Source organism: Nothobranchius furzeri, chromosome 5 (assembly GCF_043380555.1).
Source record: "Nothobranchius furzeri strain GRZ-AD chromosome 5, NfurGRZ-RIMD1, whole genome shotgun sequence".
Taxonomy (NCBI): domain Eukaryota; kingdom Metazoa; phylum Chordata; class Actinopteri; order Cyprinodontiformes; family Nothobranchiidae; genus Nothobranchius; species Nothobranchius furzeri.
This window is the reverse complement of record NC_091745.1, coordinates 65,461,290-65,474,727: the sequence shown is the minus strand read 5'-3', so window position 1 is coordinate 65,474,727 and position 13,438 is coordinate 65,461,290. Positions and strand designations below refer to the sequence as shown.

At 41.3% G+C, this 13,438-nt stretch overlaps 1 protein-coding gene across 5 annotated transcripts in view; it reads left to right on the top strand.

Annotated features, from left to right (window-relative positions):
• The window catches only part of sema6cb (semaphorin 6Cb), a 181,663-nt gene that overhangs the window by 2,561 nt on the left and 165,664 nt on the right, over positions 1-13,438 (top strand). The window contains exon 2 of one of the 5 annotated variants that reach the window (XM_054740894.2): positions 3,933-3,967. The exons of the other annotated variants lie outside the window; for them this stretch is intronic. The gene's annotated coding sequence lies outside the window, so the exon portion shown is untranslated. The remainder of the gene's footprint in view (positions 1-3,932; positions 3,968-13,438) is intronic. 5 annotated transcript variants of the gene reach the window in all.

Sequence of the window (13,438 nt, the reverse complement as noted above, 5' to 3'; positions counted from 1 at the left end):
ACACTCCAAGGTCCCCCACCTCCCCTCTTTCCTGGTTGGTTGGGTTGTAACCAGTGAAGGGTGTGGGACCCCTGGGGAGTGAATTATTACCTGTCAGCCCCACAAGCTCCCTGCCATCCATAATCCTGGGCTGACACAGCACAGACCAGTCCAGGCTATCTGCTGAGACCACCGGGCCTTGGCCTCGAGGTCTGGCCCCGTTCGGCCACAGCTGGTAAGAAATCACATTAACATGCTGCATCAGGCATTACAAATGCACAGGTTAAGCTCCGCAGATGGACTGCCTCATGCCTTCTGCTGCATGAAAAGTGGCTCTTCAGGCTCATCTTTAAAAGAAAACAGGTTTTCATTTAAATGTGTTACTTGAATTTTTTCTAGTCTCTGTTAGTTTCAACAGCTTTCCATAAGGATCTGAAACTATTTCTTTGGTGTACCTTGAAGAAAGGTTGTTGCTCGTTGTTTTGCTGATTCAGCGTTCTGATTCTCTGAGGTCCGTCAGCCGCTCGGTTTTTAAAGTTCATTAACAGAGTGCTGGTGGCACAGACATTGGAGACGGCGCCAGTTTGGCTGCATCTGTTTCCTTCTTACTGTTAAAGGCGCAGTAAGTGAAGGTGTAAACGAGGGGTTGATCGATATATCAGTCAGCCGATATATCAGACCGATATTTGCTTTTTTATTAGTGATGCACCGATATGAAATTTTTGGGCCGATACCGATATTAAGATCACTGTTATGGTCAATAACCGATATTTGCCGATACCGATATACTGGCATGCTTCTAAAATCAGCTATTTTGTATTAAATGAAAATTATTAAAGCCACATTATTATGTACACACATCTCTCACACATTTACGCTTCTGAGATGATTTCATTCACTGTTCACATGACTAAACAAATACACATCACCCCCTCACCCTCTGAAACAGGCAACCAAATGGAGACGAGATGGAAAAAATATTGGTTGTTAATATCGGCCCGGTTTTATTTATCGAACCGATACCGATATGTTAAAAATTACTAACATCGGGCAATACCGATATGGATACCGATATATTGTGCATCCCTAGTTTTCATATATTAGCAGGTATACCTCTTTAGGAAAGGTGATTTAAAAACAAGCAAATCCCGGGCAGCCCAGTGCTGTGGCAGAATTGACTTTAATTGTATATTTACATTCCAGAATAAAATCAGCTTATTAAATTCTCTAAAAATATTTACAACAAATGATTCTTTTACCAGTTTTGAATATTTAATACTTGGTCAGTAAATTGATATTTTTGATTAGCTCTAGCAAAATGTTTGATTTTAACACTGAGCTGCACAAAAAATGAAGATTAACTAGGAATGCACCATATATCGGCACTGGTATCGACCGATGTTAGTCATTTTTTAACATGTCGGTATTGGTACGATGAGTCAAACTGGACCAATATTAACAACTGATCATTTTTCCATCTTGTTTCTGTTTGTGCATTTGTTTGAGAGGGTGAGGAGGGGTGATGATGTGTAATAGTATAGTCATGTGACAGTGATGGTAATGACCTCAGAAGTGTAAATGTGTGTGGTGTGTTTATGTAATAACATATTATCTAGTGTGCACTTTATAGAAAGTTTGCAAGATTTTCAGTCTATACAAAATATGCTGATTTTAAGAGCATAAATGTCAACATGTGTATATATACACATCTATCAGTGTCAGCAAATATCAGTTATCAGCCATAATAGGGTTATTAATATTGGCTACCGGTATCGGCCCAAAATTTGACATTAGTGTGTGCATCCCTAGATTTAACAGTTGGATTAATTCAGAGTTCAGAACTGATGGAGTTTCAAAAATGTTGTGCAACAACTGATGTGATTAGTAATGCGTTAGCGTGCTGATGAGATAGAAAATGTCGAGATATCGTCCGTAAAGATCGACCCAAAATATCGGCTGCACTTATTGGTCATTGGCTGACCATGACATCAACATTTTGGCATTGGTGTCAGCAATAGAAAAACCATACTGGTGAACCTCTAATGCATAAAGCATTGATGGGACGCACGCACGCACGCACGCACACACACACACACGCACGCACACACACACACACACTGATCCAGTCTGAATCCCAAACAGACTCATAATTATGTTTGATTCCAAAAACAGGCGTGCTGTTTTGTCCCTCCCGTGGTCCCGGTGCGGTTAGTCCTGCACTGGAAATTACGGTCCAGCTGATGAGTGTGTAAATTTGAGGAGGAAAACTTTTAGAGTTCAATGAAAGGCTATAGGGACGAGGAAGGAAAAAGGGCGGGACGTGGTGGACCACAAACTGGACGAGTGACAGGCCTCGATCCGACCGTCCAGACTGACTGTCTTCTGGAGGTTTTGCCGAGCCGCTCTTCAGAAACATTAACCCCTTGTCGAACACGAGCTTTGGTTCTCCTGCCAACCCACCGAGTCCACAGGCAGCGAGCAGGAACACTTCACGCCTCTCTGGTTAGATGCTTCATGAGGTTTGGTGGACAGAGTCCAGCAATTAGAGGGGAAGCTTGCAAAATCAGCACAGATCCAAAGATTTATATTTCTGAGAGAATGGGTTTAATGGCCAAAAGTTAAAATGTTCACTGCCATAAACTTTCCAAGGCTTTTATTCTTCTTTGTGTTGTGTAAACGTTTAGACATGCTCTGTGGTTTCTGTGTTTCCATTGTGGTTTTGCATTGAAAATGCCTCAGTTATAACAATAATACTTGCAGGATCACGCTATTCTACTCTACTTCCTTCTAAGTTGCCCTTTAAAAAGAAAACGCGACACAACACCTATCATTCATACGCTGTCACACATGCTCTTTCTGAATTATGTGCATGGAATGTGCACGTTCTGTGGAAAAACCCACTCAACAAACGTGATCTGTTTAAAAAAAAAACAAAAGACATTATCCAAAATGTTGTCCCCATCATTGTTCCCCCTGAGCTTAACGTGATGCAACAGCTAGCGCCTCATGCTCTTCAGCTTCAGCATCCTCCGTTTATTTTTAAAACCTTCACACTGGAACATAAATAAACCCCTTAAAGATTAGGACAATAGATGCTTCAAGGAGACGTGCTGTGTGCAGAGCGGAGGGGGCTAACGCCTCATCACACTCTTCTTTATTGAAGGGAAAGCTGAATATTTAATATCGTTTTAAAGATAATAGCTTGTTTTACTGATGCACTTGCAGTTGATCCTTTTGATGAGACCACATGTTGCTCATCTGATTACAATCCAGTCAGCAAGCCCGTGACGTGTAGGTAAGCATTTATCAGTCAAAATCAGATCAAACATGGTTCCATTCAGCAGGTTTTTGAATTGGAGCAAACCGCGAGTGACAAAGAGATAAAACCTCAAACGCTGTAAAAATGGTTTGAATAGAGCTGAGGGAGCTCTGGTAGAGATCTTTATTTGAGACTATTTTCTTTTCTTCTGCATATCGTATAAATAATTCAGCGTATTCCTTTTGTATTTGGCCTGTGTGAAGGACCTGCTGCTCTTCCCTCCTCTCCTCCTGAGGTTGGCGCTTTCCTTACAGATCAGACAAGAAAGTCATGGTTTGTTTGTTTTATTTTGATCGTTTGTCAAAGAGGACACTTTTAAAGAAAAACAAATAAGCCCAAATTAAGTAAAATGGTCTGGTTTTTTGGATTTTGAATTATTACCAGTGGATGTTATTGTTGCTGACGACAGACCTCACACACCCTAACCCTTTACGTTTTCTGTCCTTTGTGTGTTTTGTGCTTCCTGCTGCTTTTGTGTTAGTTTATAAAAAGTCCTTTTCATATAAAAGCAGCGCCGCATCACAATATATGTCTCTGAGTGTTTATTGCTTTTACTGCATCATCAGGATTTTTTTTATATTTTCTCTCATTTCCATTTTTATTGCCGAGCATTTTTCTGTGCTTCTTTTCACAGAGATCGGCTCTCAATCAAACAGCGTGGGCGGCACGGTAACCATCCTTTTCTTGGGCTTTTACTTTGTAAAGTTTTCTTTTCTGTTACTAAAGTTATTTGCTACACCTGTTCAGCTATAGCGGCCATCACAACACACACTAACAGCCCAGTTACTCTCCTATTTCCTCTCAGCAAATGACTGTTTCTTCTGGAGGAAATGTAGCCATCCATCTTTGTGCCAGAGGTTATTTCCCAGGAAAGCCCTACCAGGCGCCCCGATCTTTTCACCACCCCTCCTCCATTCGGCATACACTCTCTGAATCAACATTAGCCGCAGCTGGCTTGTGTTTTATTTTCAGCAGAGGAAGTTGTTCCTGCTTGCCACTGTGATTTGAGACCTGATGGTGCTGAAGGCAAACATGAAAGATCTTTCCTCTGTATCCATTTTTAATACAGAGATGTTTGGCTACAAATCACCATCACATGCTACCCACCAGGCTGAAAGTGGAAATACTGGTGAACATGAGTCAGGCGAGAGATGTGATGTCGACAATCTGCCAAAGCAGAGAGATCTTAGCATTGCCACTTTTACTTGGTGATTATCTTTAGGTTTTGACGTCTAACATTACTTAATAGTGAGTTGTAGGGCTGCAACAAATGATTATTTGGATCATCGACGAATCGGATGGGGTCTCAACTCGCTTAATCGAATTAAACGGGAAAATTAAAAAACTTCTATGGAAACATTTTTCTCTCCATCCTTTACCTTATTTAACAACAAAATATGATTAGAAAACAGTTCAACAGCGTACAAAACAACATGCTATCACCTAAATATTAGGGATGTCCCGATACAACTTTTTCACTTCCGATACGATACCAATATTGCAGCCTTCAGTACGGACCGATACCGATATTGATCTGTTACGATATCAGAACAAATCATACATACTTGTACCTATTTTGTAGTGTGGTATGTGTGAAAGGTTTAATCAAGTGATATTACTCAGTTGGAGAACAAGTCAATAACAGTAAGTATGAAAAAAATGACAATGTTTTCTTAACCATTGGTTGCAAAAATGTGAACCTTAACAGAATGCTTGTATCGGAGAATTTTGATGCCATCCGATATAATCCGATACACTGTTCTTGGGCCGATATCGAATTACTTCCGATATTGATATCGGAACGGGACATCCCTACTAAATATATCCATAATTAAACTATCATCAGTAAAATGTAATGTATTTCATCAACATGTTCAGTAGTAAGCTACTGGAAATGCTAATAACATTTCATTTCTACTGATAAAATTTTATGGTGACATATTTATGATGTACGGTTTGGCAATAATCCTGTCTAAATGATGTTCACAGATAGATGCGTTTGTGAATTCCATGCTACAGGTGCTTGCCATAATCCTGCAGCGGTGTTTAGCCAAGCAGACTCAAACTTGACAACAGTGATTCTGCTCCATAGTGCTGTAGACGGCTAAGAATAAACAGGATGATGGGGAATTTTCTTCCGGTTGTAGAGTTTTGATGTTCTTAGTTTCACGGCAACGCATTTCTTCATCAATTTTATCGATTCATTGTTGCAGCCCTAATGATGCAACTAATAATTAGTTGCAGCTGTTTTGTTCATTTAGGGCAGTTCTAAGTGTAAACAGTGCACTTGCATGGATTAGCAACAAATTCTGTCAAGGCCGCCCTTTGTCACTGATTCTCTGAATCTCTAAGAATGTTCAAGAAGCTGAGGGGATCTGTTTTGGCGGTCTTGGGATCAGGTCTCTGCTTTTGCAGATGATGCGATTCAGATGACTACAGATGTTTCAGTCACAATTTTTTACCCTGATCCGAGTCTGCGTTATTTGTTTTTAAGTATGGGCCGATACCGTCCCGATCCGAAACTTCAGCTATACATTAAAAAAAGAAAAATAAGGGAACCACGTGTCCCTTAAGTTTTCTTTTTACCTTTATTTATGCTCGCCTCTCCTTCTATATTTGTCACTTCCTCTGTTTCTGCACAGACACACTATAATAAACGGTTAATACTCAGTTAACCAACACAGAACCAGAGTCCCACACTCGTTACAATGTTCATTAACTAAAAACAACCTTAGTGGGGCGAGAGAGGAAATGTCCGTCAGGACCTGACACAGCACTGCCTGTCAGCACATTCTGGAGGCCACACTTTAAAAACACTTTAGTTTCCTTACGTTGAACTAAATGATTACACTAGCGTTTCTTTATTTTACTAAACAAACTAGAGGAAGCAGTCACCTAGCTGTCACCAAACAGGAGTCATGGCAGAGACTAACCTGTTGCTGGTCTCGTTTCATTTTGCTGCACCACTTTATTTCCATGTTTTTCCATGGTCAGCGCTTAGATGTTGGGCTAATTTTAACTCCCAAGTGTAAAATGCTCCCACGCTGTGCATTTTCCTAACCGCTTCCTGTCTGAGTAAATTTATTTGGTCATGTGATGAACTCTTCTTCTTCCGTGGTTTTGATAGTGGCACTCTCGTGCCATCTGGTGGCACTGAACATATTACACCCATGCACAGCAGAAGGGCAAGAACTGGCAGGCTACAACAGTAACAGTAATTAACCGGTTCACTTTGTGCATCCCTAAACTGACCAGCCATGCCAATGCTTCTTTATGGGAAACAAAGGGCCTGGGAACGCTCCTATTCAAATAACCCTACCCCCTGAGAGTACTAATCGAGCCAATCAGTGCTGAGTAGCAAAAGTCGCACACTGTGATGCTCAGTTTCTCAAACAACAAAGATGGCGTTTTAAGTGGAGTTTACTGAGGCTCTTTCCTCACTTCTAAATGACTTGAACAAGTCTTTAAAACCACAACAAGGAGAAGCGCTTAAAGCCTCTCTTATAAAGATGTGTGCGCCGTTACCAGACGCCATCTTTGACTACAGCTAAATAAAACGACAGGGTCGCGTGATACAGTTGTCATTTCCACCTTTTTTCTGATTGGTTATGTTTGACCTAGCTAGTCCCGCCCCTCATGGTTCTCTCTGCCTCTGAGTATCCAGACTCGCCCTCTGTGTGGAAAAGAAAGAGGGCGAGTCTGACCGGCCAGGCTAGTAATCCCTAGATTTTATGTAGTTTCACATTCTTTACAAAACAAAGATAATGTTGTGTTTTATTAACAAATTACAGTTCTAAAGAAAAAATTTAGGTGGTAAGAAACATATATTTAATAACAAACCTGCTAAACTCTTTCCCAAACCTAAGAAATGTATTTAAAAAATGTATTTAGTGTAGGTGGTTTTGCGGTAGTGACGTCATGCGCCTGCCGATGACGAGCAGACACTGAGCTTGCTCTTCTCTCTGCACAACAGCCGCATTTGTAAAGTAGTAACGAGACGGAAACTCATACCTTCGCTCCAGGAGACTGTTAAACCTGACGTTTGCAAACAAACAGTAACCCAGTGTGATAGTTACTGCTTTTTTCTGGGTGTGACCTTTTTTCTGTCCATGGGCAATTTCTATTTTATGCTACATAAGAACATAAAAATGGGGATGTTAGGAGGGATTGCTTTTGCACCACTGAAACATTTGACATCAGAATTTATTCTGGGTTTCTCTTCTTCTTGTCACATCCTGTCTAAAGCAATAAGACTAACGATTTAAAGGAGGGAGGCCCTCTGCTTTGAGACTGTAGAAGTAATTCAGAGTTATGGTCATGTCTCATTGTTGCTTATTGCCGTTTTGGAAATGGGAATTTTCATAGCCCTGAAATGTGAAATGAAGCAGGAAATTAAAAACCTAAGATAAGCACTTTTTCTTCTGTTATATTTATTCAAAGCTGTTTGGTTGTTGCAGAAAAAGACCCATTATGTCCCCGCTCGCCACACACTTAACTGACAGGTATTCACATATTTAATTTATGTAAGTGTTCTCAGTTTCTTTCCCCTTGAGTTGGATTTTCTACACGTACTTTGGAAGTGAAATGGTGCATGCTCATTAGTGTAACTTAAATTAGAGCTGTGAATGTGTCTTAATTTCCAAACTCTGAATAATAGAAGTGCTTGATGTCTCCCTTCAGAAGTAGCTTAACTCAGGGAGCTCTAACATAAAATGAAATGTTTATTGATGATTTAGTAAATTCTGACAGTTTTCTAACCAGCACATTTATTTAATCTCTTATACAAGCAGCCTGTGCTGTTACAAAGGAAATGTGGCTGGTTTTCTAACATGCTGCATGCTTAAAATCTGTTGGGTGTTAAATTTAGGGACGGCTTCTTGTGTGCTTAGATTTAACTGTAAGTCTGTGCATGAGTCAAGTGTTTTTACAGTGTACTTTTGCAGGCTGTTTTTTTAATTGGTACTTAAGCTCTCACGCTATTATTTGTATATTTTAGTGGTCACCATATGTGCAGCGAATGTTTGGCTCGAACGCTGTCTGAGATAAGTCAGCTCGCCTACACTTAGCACGCTCATTTTCACCCATTTCCCAGAACTACAGGCTGCTTTCCATCAAATGAGGCTATTTTTAACACTGTCTTTTTAGGAGGAGGAGGAGGGGGGGGGGGGGGGGGGTCAGCTAACGTCAGTTGAATCCATACCGGGCTGTGGTCCAGAGAAAGTAACACCCACCACCTCCGTCCCCCTCTGGTCCCCTGAACTCCCCCACTGTGATACGTGTGTGTGTGTGTGTGTGTGTGTCCATGCGTTTTGCACACCCCTACGAGGATGCTGATAGCTATCTTGTGCAATGAAACAAGCGCATTACTTATGAGGCTGTAAACTTATTTTCACAAGCCAAACACAGAAACTAAACACCACCATTAAGACACACAAGCTGCCTGGATTTTATGGGGCAAGAGTCTTTCTAATCCGCCTTTTCACTGTTAATCTGTCCCCGGGGGGCAGTTTCTGATGCATGAAAACAATCTGAGGATAAACAAAAACCCAGACAACACCACCGCTTTAATGCCACAACTGAATGACAGGAGAATGTGACAGGAATGAGGGTGCAAAGCACACGTTCACACTTGGTCCATGTCTGAGTGTGACAGAAGCCCTCCAGCAGAGACGGTGTGAGTTGGTGTTGGCCTGTAGCTACAGGTACCGGGAGGATGAAGCATCAGGAAGGTCAGTAAAGGCTTGAGCACCAGAACCGTTCACACATTTTTATATTGACTTTGAATTGGACAACTTTCCTCCTGGAGGTGGATTTTTGCAAGTTGTTTGGGCCGAGTAAAGGCTGCAGGTAATAAAATGTTTCTGGCAGTCTGCAGATTTGTTGTTCAGATGATTCCAGCAAGTTTCCTGCATCGTTTAGGCCTTGAACACAGCTGATTTGTTTGATTTAGCGATGAACCACCCCTGTAGAAACTAATGAAGGCTGAGGAGACATTTAAACTGTTAGATTTAGGCGTTAAAAAGAATGCACAGCGAGGAGATAAGTTTTACTTTTACTGTAACAGACACTAGGGGGCACTAAAAGCAAGCCAAAACTGCTACGTATCCCTTTAAGCAGCGTACCTGTTCCAGTTTCCTCTATTGTTTTTCATCTAGATGAGTTTGGTCTCCTCTGTGTGAAGCAGCACCAGCCATCTGGTGTCCAGTGAGCCGTTGAGGCATTTATTTCTGCAACATGACAGCAAAAACATCGAAAAACATCTTATTCTTACTGAAGGCTGTTCCACTGTTCTAATTTGAGTTATTCAGGCTAATAATGTTTTAACTCACAGCCCCTTAAAATCTCATGAGTCTCTGAAAAATGTTTCTGCCCTTGATAGGATGTTTTAACACCTCCTCCTTGTCCTCGTTTGCTCAGCAATGTTCTGGAGCAGGGATTCCCTAAGGGGTGCGCGAGCTGCCGCTAGGGGGTGCGCGAGCTGCCGCTAGGGGGTGCGCGAGCTGCCGCTAGGGGGTGCGCGAGGTGAAAAGTGTAATGGCTGCGGAGTTCAGAGAAGTCTGTCATATGTCACCATTAGCGTAGCCAGAAAGTCATTTGTGGGTGGGCCAAAGAAAAAGTAAGTGGGCTCAATGAATGTAATTGAAAACGAGTATATTTTGCACGCGCGCGTGTTTGTGTGTCCTTCGCATGTGCCCTGGCATAGAAAACCCTCCGATTTTTGTTATAGGCAAACTCAACGTACCTGCACGTTCTCCAGCCCTCATCAAGGCTTCTTGGAGGTCTATTTTAAACTTGCTTTATGAATTATTTCAGGGATAGTATTGACTACGTGCAAAACAAATCTGAGTTTGTGTTCTGGAAAAGCTTTTAGGGAGAAAGCTTTTTCCTCACGACCCACGTCTGAAGTCGGTTGAAACTTTGTGTTGCTGACTGCACATCTGTATCAGAGTCACGTCTGGGTCAAGTTACAAAACTCTTTATAACCGACTTCATTGTCCCTCATTTAACTCAAGCCTCCTTGTGGTAGAGATTACATATTTCTGTAAAATACAGCGTAAAAATCCAGAGGTCAACATGTTCTATAAGCTACCTGATTTCCAGTCATGAATATTGTATAGAGATGCTCTCGTGGAGTTGCTTTTCTGCAGTTAGAGTGCACTTAGATATGATCCCGCCTGTGCCCCTGAAATTTACACACAAGAGCTTTAGGGTCGTTCGCCTTCTGCACGCTGGAACTACACACACACTCACTTAGAGGTGTGCAGGTCCAAGTTGATTATGAATAAACGAAGGCAGGATGACGCGGCGTTAGGGCTGCTTGATTATGGCAAAAATAATAATCACGATTATTGTGACTGAAATTGAGATCTCGATTATTTAAGAAGATTTTTCAATTCATGTTGATTTTATTTGTTTTTATTCAGTCATAAAATTGCTCAGGGCACAATCGGGACAAAAATAAATAAGAAACAAGATGATCACTAAAATAACTCCTGATTCCCAGTATAAAAAGACCAATATACCTATAGCTCATAGTTATGACCCAAGGGCTATAGACCTTGGTTTAACTCATGTACAGACCCAAATACCAATATCTTGCAAATACTGACAACAAGAACTATACAGTGACATTTATAACAAATAAATGCAAATAAATTGATGTTCACAAAATGTTGCATAACATTTATTTAGTCGTGTCAAGGTGCTGTAGGGGAGTGCACTAGCACCGTGTCTTCAGAGATTAGTTATTATTTATCAGCGTGAGGAACTTATTTCTATCTATTTCTACCTTATTTATAAACAATTTATTTATAGGTCCATCAGTTAATGTAATAATTGTCCCAACAACAGCTCCACCCCCCACCCCCCAACCCGGTCTCACAGCAATCAGGGGCAAGCTGCTCGTGTGTTTAGCGCACTGCACACGCACATTTAGCCGTTTTTAGTGGCTTAGGAGCTCGCTGGTACGGTGTGTGCCACTCACTCTGGTTAATCCAACAGGGAGTGGGATCTGAGAGCAGTTTCTTTTGCGACTTGACACATCACTACACCATTCCCTTTCCCGATGTCCTGAAGAACTGTCCGTAGCGCAGGTGGAGTGTTTAGCTAACCTGCAGGAAATGTCATCGACGGTTATCCAGAAAGTAGTTAAGGGTTACCTGAGATGTTTCTGAGGTGTTCGCTAGGTACTTTTAAGATTAAAAAAGTCAAGAACTGTGGGAGGAGCACTTCATTTGCAACTCGTTCAAAACTCTGATCGTAATTGGGATTAAAATTCGATTGAGCAGCCCTACGCGGCGTAATGTTCATGTGCTGTGAGGTAGTCAGACTTGCTTTTTTTAATTAAGGAGAAGAAATTGAACACAGTTCTCTGTTGTTGATTATTGCTGCCTGCTCCATAGTAGCCTTAGCAGGCCAGACCAGTCATGGTGGGTAAGATGATGCGACTGAGCAGAGCAACTAAGATGGCCGTGTCTTGTTTGAAATGGCTTCGGCGTCAACTTTCAAATATTTAGACTTGGGCTTTGCTTTGAGTCAAGAGCAGATATTGGTACTTTAATTTAAAATCCCATTAGTTGTCCCGCTAGTGTGTGAAATTTGTTCTCTGCTTTTGACCCATCCACTGGGGGAGCAGTAAGCTGCAGACACGGCCATGCTTGGGACCCATTCGGTGGTTTAACCCCCTAATCAAACCCCTTGAAGCTGAGTGTCAAACCGGGAGGCCTTGGGTCCCATTTTAAAGTCTTTGGTAGTCGTGGGTTTGAACCCACAATCTCCCAGTCTCAGAGCAGACACTCATACCACCAGGCCACTGAGTTCAAGTCCTTTATTAAGAATATTTGCTTCTTCTTAGACAGTGTATGGCGGACTGCCCTGCTGACTGACATATGTAGTGTTGCGTTGTTTGTTGTCCAACACCTAACCCTAACCCTAGCACACAGAGACGGTTTGAGAGGCAATCGTAGATTCTGCCCCACGAGCTCTGCTTATGGGTTGCAACCAGAGTATATGAGCATATATGAGAAACATTTGGCTTGCCAGGCTAATGTTTTGATTCTGCAGGGCAAATTTACACCATAGATGTTCTTCTGAATAACGTAACGTTGTGTCGGTCTCTATGAAATTTAGGACAGTGGAGCTGCTTAAAGTTGGCAACAATTACAGTTGAACCAGTACAGCTTTTAAATGTCTGATAGAAATCAGGGCTGCGGATTGCCTAAACACAATACAGATGTATTTATCAATACATCCCCTCATACCCACCCCTCATAACCCACATTCCCACATTTATATAATTTTCTCCACAAAAATAAAAGAAATAAACCAGTTATGGCCCCCTTTCCCAAACCCTTCTCTCGAACACACGCACACAAACGTACACACACACACACACACACACACACACACACACACACACACACACACACACACACACACACACACACACACACACACATGCATACACAGTTAAGATTATAAGAACATAACACACAGATGTGCCAGGTAGGATAGGGAGACGCCACCAGGGGAGAAAACCTGCAATATTCGATAACAGTGCTTGATATTGCGATATCGATATTACTCACGATAAATGAACAAATACTAAAGTATGCAGTGTTGATGTCGTCTGGCGTGTGATGTCTGCTCTGGGTTCAAAGCAAACAAAAACTAATGCATGAATTCCAGTACAACATAACATTTTTATTGAAAAAACATGCAGCTGCACCTGCTACTGTATTAGCAGCAAAACAACAAACTGCATGCATGCAGTTTCTCAGTGACTTTAAAACATCACCACCATAAAACTTTTTCTGATGCTCCAAATACAGAAAAACATCCCTTACCAGGGTTTTTTGAATAAATAAAAAAAAAATCTGAAAATAAGTTTAAATGTTAAATCATAGTTAACATCACTTAAATGCAACAGCAAATTCTCTCATTGCTACTGAGCATTTTCTCCACTTATGTGGTTATGATATAAGGTTTTTGCTGCTATTGGGAAGTGAACTGTGCTGGGCCAAACTAGGAGAATATTAAGATTGTCTGAGGGAAAGAGAAAAACAATTGTCTACCTTTCAGAAGAGGAACTGGCAAAAAAAAAAAAAAAACTACATGGAAAATATGTGAAAATGTTTGGTT